The sequence below is a fragment of the Molossus molossus genome, unplaced genomic scaffold, assembly GCF_014108415.1.
Source record: "Molossus molossus isolate mMolMol1 unplaced genomic scaffold, mMolMol1.p scaffold_m16_p_1, whole genome shotgun sequence".
Lineage (NCBI taxonomy): Eukaryota > Metazoa > Chordata > Mammalia > Chiroptera > Molossidae > Molossus > Molossus molossus.
This window is the reverse complement of record NW_023425344.1, coordinates 174,012,718-174,019,985: the sequence shown is the minus strand read 5'-3', so window position 1 is coordinate 174,019,985 and position 7,268 is coordinate 174,012,718. Positions and strand designations below refer to the sequence as shown.

The 7,268-nt window shown below is 45.9% G+C and overlaps 1 non-coding gene across 1 annotated transcript; it reads left to right on the top strand.

Annotated features, from left to right (window-relative positions):
* The first annotated feature begins 1,814 nt into the window (after window positions 1-1,814).
* LOC118622014 lies at window positions 1,815-1,877 on the top strand. The gene has a single exon (XR_004957863.1). It is a non-coding gene; the product is annotated as a U7 small nuclear RNA (small nuclear RNA).
* Window positions 1,878-7,268: the final 5,391 nt, after the last annotated feature.

Here is a 7,268-nt window from a genome sequence, read left to right as displayed (position 1 = left end):
ACTTTCAAGGGCCACAGATTCATTTAAGACACTCCCTATCTTTCTCTTTTTGTACTCCTCCCTCCTCTTCCTACTCCCTTCTCCAAGCCAAAGCAAAAAAAAAAAAAATCTTACTTACAAAATAATTCTACCCTTTAAATTAAAGGGGGGGGGGGCTGGCCAGTGTGGCTCAGTAGTTGAGCGTAGACCTCTGCTCCAAGAGGTCACCGGTAGGCCCGATCCCCACCGAGGGCATGCAGGAGGCAGCCAATCGATGTTCTCTCTCATTGATGTTTCTATCTCTCTCCCAGTCCCTTCTCTCTCTCATCAATAAAGAAAAAAAATTTTTAATAAATAAACTAAAAAGGGGGGGGGGTGGGAGGTTATGGATGACTTCCTTGGTCACGTGTCTTTGGCATCCAAGATTCATATTTCAAGAGGAATGAAGGGTTCCAATAAGCTTGGGACTTTGGGAATACTGTAGATCTACGCAGTAATTACACCTCTCCAGAATCTCCATTTCAAGAAGTGCCGTCCACCACTGCCGCACCCTGCCTTCACAGTGCCCACATCCTTTTGCTTTGTTATCTGCATCACAAAAGCATACCTGGCCTACAGAACTGACTGCCTGAGCCTTCCTGTCAGCGTGCTGGCCTCTCTGGTTTTGCTACTTGCTGCACAAGCGGCTTCACCTCACTGAGCTTCGGAACAGGTTTCATACTAGAACCTACACCAAAGGGTTGCTGTGTGAGTTAAAGAAATATTTAGCACAGTGCCAACCACTAGAAAACATTCAATAAATGCTTCCCATTCTGATAAAACATCAGAAAACAGTCCCTGGGACATGGGACACGTGGCTGTGAGGGTCACCTGGCCCTGATGCAGAGCCAGCATACCCCAGCCTCACCCCCTTTTCTTGGACCAGCACATTCCGCTTGCAGAGGGGGCCCTGATCAGGCCAGAGCCGAGGGCGCCCCCAGGCTGAGCAGATTGCCAGGGCCCACCCTTGGGTACACTTCTGTCCTGGCTCCGCTGAAATCACTGAGGCCGACGCATAAACGGGGGCAACCAGGGAGCATTCTGGTTTCCGATCAGGTTTAGAAAAACTCCAGAGCAAAAATGTGTTTGTTGTTTTAAAGAATTTTGGAAGATCTTGCAGCTGTGTCATGAACGGAGCTAACACGGCCTCCATCCCTGCCTCAAAGGATGTCAGTTTCCTTGTTGCCCGGCCAGCCCCGCCTAGAGGTCTGGCCCAGCCCAGGGAAGCAACCCCGCGCTTCCCTGGGGTCCGTGAGGAGACACTACCTCCCCTCTTCCGATGCTTGAAGGCTGTCACACGGAAGACAAGAGTTTGCACTGTGGCTCCAAAGGGCAGAGCAGAACCCATGTGATAAAATTACAGGAGGGATTTTTTTTTTTTCACTTGACCTAGTATAGATCTTTGTAAATTACCACTGTCAAACAATAGACAGGAGATATTGTGATTAAAAAAAAACAAACAAAACCCAAAAACAAAAAAACACCTGTAGCCTGGCCAGTATGGCTCAGTGGATGAATGTGGACCCATGCACCAAGAGGACACCAGTTCGATTCCCGGTCAGGGCACAAGCCCAGGTTGTGGGCCCAGTCCCCACTGGGGAGCTGCAGGAGGCAGCCAGACAATGTTCTCCCTCATCGATGTTTCTCTCTCTCTCTCCCTCTCCTTCCTCTCCCTCTAAAAGAAAAATTAATTAATTTAAAAACAAAAGCAAACAAAATGGCTGTCTAATGCTTTCCGATTCTAATTTTCTGGAAGTCACTTTGGGCTTGGCTGTCTTCAGGGAATAAGGATTCTGTAGAGCTTACAGCTCTTTCTGAATTTGTCTAGTAGGTCTTCCCGTTTTCACCAGAAGGCCCTCCCCAAAAAAGAAGGATTCTGTGCATCAAAGGACCAGAGGTGAAACATATTTAATGCCTTACAGTGTCCAGAGGGCCCTGCCTTGAGAACCACACAAACCTGAGGAGGCTGGGATAGCCGGGAATGGAAAACCCAGCAAACAGCATTTGCTGGAGCCCAGATCTGTGACTGCCTTGGCTCAAGCACATCACTAGCCCTTCTGCCTGTCACCTGTGTCACCCTTCTGTTCTGCTACGTCTGGAACTTGTCTGGTACTTGCCTAGACTCTCCAAATAGCCCCTGTCTCAGTACTCTGAGCTCCCAACCCAGTCCAGAGGAGCAGCTAGACCTGGCCTAAATGAGTGTGTATATGCGGGGGTCAGGGGGTAGCCCCTGGCATTCAGGAGTTGGCTTGGCATTCGCAGGCAAACCATATTGTTCTCCCATTAGATATAAACAATCCCAAAGAATACCAGCTTCAGACAAGTGTATTCTGAGATCATGATAAACAAGGCCACTTCATAATTTTGTCTAAGCACATGCAAAAACGAGGTCACTATGCCAACCACAAAATACAAACGCTCCTCTCTCAGCCCACATGAGTGACTATTACTTCTTCTTCTTCTTTTTTTAATTATCCTCACCCGAGGACATTTTTGCATTTATCTTCAGATAGAGCAAGAGGGAGAAAGGGAGGAAGAGAGAGAGAGAGAAACATCGATGTGTAAGAGACACATCGACTGGTCACCACCCACATGACCCCAACTGAGATACATGCCCTTAGCAGGAACCGAACCCAGGACTCTGGTCCACAGGCCAGCGCTCTAACCGCTGGGCAAACACTCTAACCGCTGAGCCAAACTGGCCAGGGCACTTCTTTACCAATTCTAACTTGATGCTCATCCTAGTCTCCCCTCCCTGTAGATAAGATTTATTGAGATACCCAAGCATAGACTCAGGCCCACTGACAACATCCAATGTAGAGCGAATCACCTGCTTGCTTAGACCCTTCCCTGAATCACCCAAACAAAGCCCAATCTTATGACAGGTTCTCTCTACACCCTCTTACTGAGATGCTCTCAGGTTCTCTGTGATGTGTGTTGTCTCTCACTATAATGAGTCATAAGCCCAACCTGTTCAACTAAAGTGTGTTTCTGGGGTTCTTTGGCTGGGGTGTATTGACAAACCATCCTTTGTCTAGAGAATAAGCACCAAACCTCCTGGTCACCAGTATATTTTGCTTTAAATTTAGAGGTAGCTAAAGTCCATTTCCCAGTGGATTTAAGATCAATCATGTTCACACTTAGCAGTCTCAGCCAGCTGCCCCTTTCCCCAGCTGGCCTTTCTCTGGTCACGATTCCTACAAGCCTCACTACCCTCTTCCACCAGCATCTGCAGTAACTGATGACACGCACAGAGCTATCTTTTAGCCATGAGGAAGAGGACTAGAACCAAGACTTCCAAGTCCTTAACGAATGACCCACCGCTGTTGTCACTTCACTCTCAGTGACTCCAAACTTGGCTGATTGGGGATTTTTTCTGTCTCCCACAGCTGATCAGCATGATTTCTTTGGGTCTTGGAGTAACATAAGGGAGGCAAAAACAGCTAAAGTTTCCAAATCTTTTTTTTTTTTTTTGAGAGTACGTGCCCTTAGCGGGAACCGAACCCAGGTCTCTCTGGTCCGTGGGCCGATGTGCTAACCGCTGAGCCAAACCAGCCAGAGCAAGCTTCCAAATCTTAAGTTTGATTGATTCTTGCTGGTATGGAAGCAAAGCGTGAACATCTCCCTCCTTGCTCAAAGGCGATATTTTGACTAAGATTTATACTGTGTGTTACAAAAGCCCTTCTCTGATTGCAGATATTCCCAATTCCTTCCCAGTTTCAGCTCTTTTCCATCTCCCTAACTTCCCAACTACCAAGCAGAGCAGCAGGGGGGAAAGCAGAAAAGAATGAGAGGCAGCCTAGCTATACAGTCTTTGCCACCAATTCAAAGATGTTTGTCTTCACAGGTCCTTCTCCTTGGGGACCCGCAGCATCTTACAACATTATTTCACGGAGTCTCCATTTAACTTACCTTCTGGCACCAACGTTATCTCTTCTGTCCTCCATGCTCAGCTTCAACAGACCAGACAAATGCAAGCTTTACATAAACACTAAGGATTAACTAGGCAGAAGCCAAAAGTCAACTATTCTAAGAAAAAAAGAAACAAAACCAGAACAGTTTGCCTCGTAGAGTAAATAAGGGAGCGCAGGATGATGTAGGGATGAAATATGCTTCATGCTGGAGAACAAACGGGAAGAAGCGGTAACCTGCACCTTTAGCTCCAACCTCGTCAGCTGAGCCGAGGGGCCCAGGGGAGACTTCCAGGTTCTCTTTGAAGTGCATTTAACACAAGCAAATGCCCAGTGTTTGTTATAAATCAGCACTTGGGCTCCACGTTCCTGGAACCTCAGGAAGGCTCCTTTTGTCTTGAATGAGGAAACTCAAGTGGCTGGTTCCTTGACTCCTCTCCTCTGAGTCTACTGTGAGTCTATTCTCTGAATCTCTGTACTCCAAGGCCTTCGGGTATAGAAACTGGAGCTTCTGTAAGAACTGGTCACAGAGGCCTCCTTTCTGTTGGACCTCACAACTGTCCTGCTAGGCCTCCCTGATGGAGGGCAGGACTCCCCCCAAAGGGGCACAGGTAAGTCTCTGTACTAGTCTGCATTAAATTAAGTACTTGTCATATGCCTGGCACTATTACTGAAACCTTTGTGTGCCTGAATTCATTTAGCTTTCACATCTATCCCGTGAGCTAAAAACTATTATACTTCATATTTTATGCACTAGTAAACGGAAGCATAATATGAAGTCACTTATGCACATTTAGAAAACTGGTAAGTGGGAAAACTGGGACCTAAACCCAGGAGTCTGACTTTGAAGGCCATACTCAGCGGCCACTCAGAAGAGGAAAAAGAAGCACAGGGGTGATCCCCTCCGCCCATGGGGGTGTGCTTGGGGATGGCTTGGTGTGAAGCTCCCTTTCCGCAGCGTCCACAGGGTCTTCACACCGGGGAGCAAGTGCTCCTGGGCGTATGCAGAGGCTTCTCAGGGGTTGCATGGCTGCAGTCAGTTTTAAAGGGAAGGGTTTCCATGGCTCACCTTCCATGTAGACGTCCCTAAAATGGATCTTCTGAAGCACTTACCAGTGTTAACAGGCAGGCTCTGTCCCACCTCCCTTCCACAAGAGCCCGCTCCCAAGTCACAACAGAAAAGGACACTCTCACCAGACTGCTTCTAGGCCCCAACCTCTAGGGCCCCAAACAAGGAACCCTTTGAAATTCTGGAGCTGAAAAAGTAAACTCTATTAAGAAGGTAGCATATTGTTTAGGAAATCAAATGTTTGCAATTCTTTGCTTCCAAAAAGCAAACACTACTGAAGAGAACCGATGGATCCTTAACAGTGATTGTTGACACTAGAGCACTGACTTCCGGCATGTAGCTCAGCAGTTCAAGGTTGAGTGACACGGCTACAACAAAGCTCGTTTGAGGATGTGAGGGCGAAATGACTGCGACACATGCCACCCCATTGATCGCCAGGGTTGATTCAGCTAATCTGGCTGGCTAGGCGGGTGACCCCTCCTCCCTCACCATGTGCGTCCCTCCCAAAGCTGTGTGCTCCGTCAGAGAGGGTCACCTTCCCCCCAGAGGAGAGGACCTGTTTTCGGTCAAGGGTGTACAAGTAGCTGCGCTCCCCTGCTAGAACCTCCACACAAGCTCTCAAGGTCCATTTGTAGGGTAGTCCAGCTTCCAAGGCTCCAGACACATTCAGAGGGGGCGCTGCACCTGGCAGTCTGCTTTTCTTTAAAACAAACAACAACAAAAAACAAAGCTCGTTTGATGCTTTCGTGAACAGGATTAGTTAGTCTTACGTCTATTAAAATGGAAATAGGAATACAATTTTACATTCGTTTTTAATATTTATCCATGGATATATATTACTGTTCATCCACAGGTGTATGACTAATGGGGAGGGGCGTAACCCATTCATTAGAGATGCAGTTCCAAAATTTTTCACTTTTTATCTTTAATAATCACCAAAATGTATAATATAACTATATTGTTTTGATGCATCACATACTAATAGTCATTATGGCAATATCTCAACCCAGAAGACTGTTTTCTAACATTTGCACCAGAGGTTCCAGCCTTTCTAGTTTCACACCATCTTTAATGAACCAGTAATATTTCCACCATGTCTCCAGACCAAAAGAAATACCTATCGGTTACATTTATTAGCTGCTTAGAGCCAAACAACTTCATAATTATTTATATCCTAACAACACAGTAGCTACTTAAAAACATATAATACATAAAGTGGAAGAAAAAAAAATATCTTTATTTCATTCTGAAGTAACCAGAATCACTTACTCAGGACATGTCTGCACTTGTTTTACGCTGCGCGAGTCCTCAGACCTGGGAATCAGATTGGGGCCCCCACCCTCATTTCATGCTCCACTGACATATGTACTGATTTGCTTTTCAATCACAGCATTGGCCAAAAAACCAGCTTTGCACAAACATAGCATCATCAAAGGAATGTAGTTCGAGCTACTGTCGAAGCTGTGAACTCCTTCCAAACTGGTAGTTCATGTTGTGCTTGCCTTGAAAATGTACAGCATCCTGCAGAACCCCTGTGATTCACTGAAGAGCCCTGGCACACCTGAATAAATAGTTCGGGAGTTGCAGACTTAGAACCTTAGGTTCACAGGAAATGTTTTGTAAAATTTTAATTTACTTCTTTCTTTTGTTGCAGAGGATATGGTTGTGTAATTAATGAGATTTATAAGCAAAAACTATATTACACTGGAATAATATTCTATGAAGAAAGTGGAATGGAAATATAAGTTGTTCATGTATCTTTTAAAAGGATAATGTTAGCCAGGCTGGTGTGGCTCAGTGGTGGAGCGTAGACCCATGCACCAAGAGGTCGCCAGTTCGATTCCTGGTCAGGGCACATGCCCAGGTTGTGGGCCAGATCCCCAGTGGGGGGCATGCAGGAGGCGGCCAATCGATGTTCTCTCTCATCTATGTTTCTCTCTCTCCCTACTTCTCCTTTCCTCTCTCTCGAAAATCAATAAAGCATAATCCTTAGGAACTTGAGTTTTAGAACTTCTGTTCTTACTCTTACTTGCCTTGGGCAAGGCAGCTAACTTTTCTAAGCCTGTCTCTTCATCTGAATATGGGAATGCATTTTATGAGCACCCTAGAGAGTTGTTGTGAGCCTTAGATGAGAATATACATGTGAGACGCTTAGCTGAGCCTGACACATAGTAGTCTGTTAATAAATTTTAGGCATTCTTTTTTTTAAAATTTATTTATTGATTTGAGAGAGAGAGGAAGGGAGAGGAAAAGAGAGATAGAAACATCGA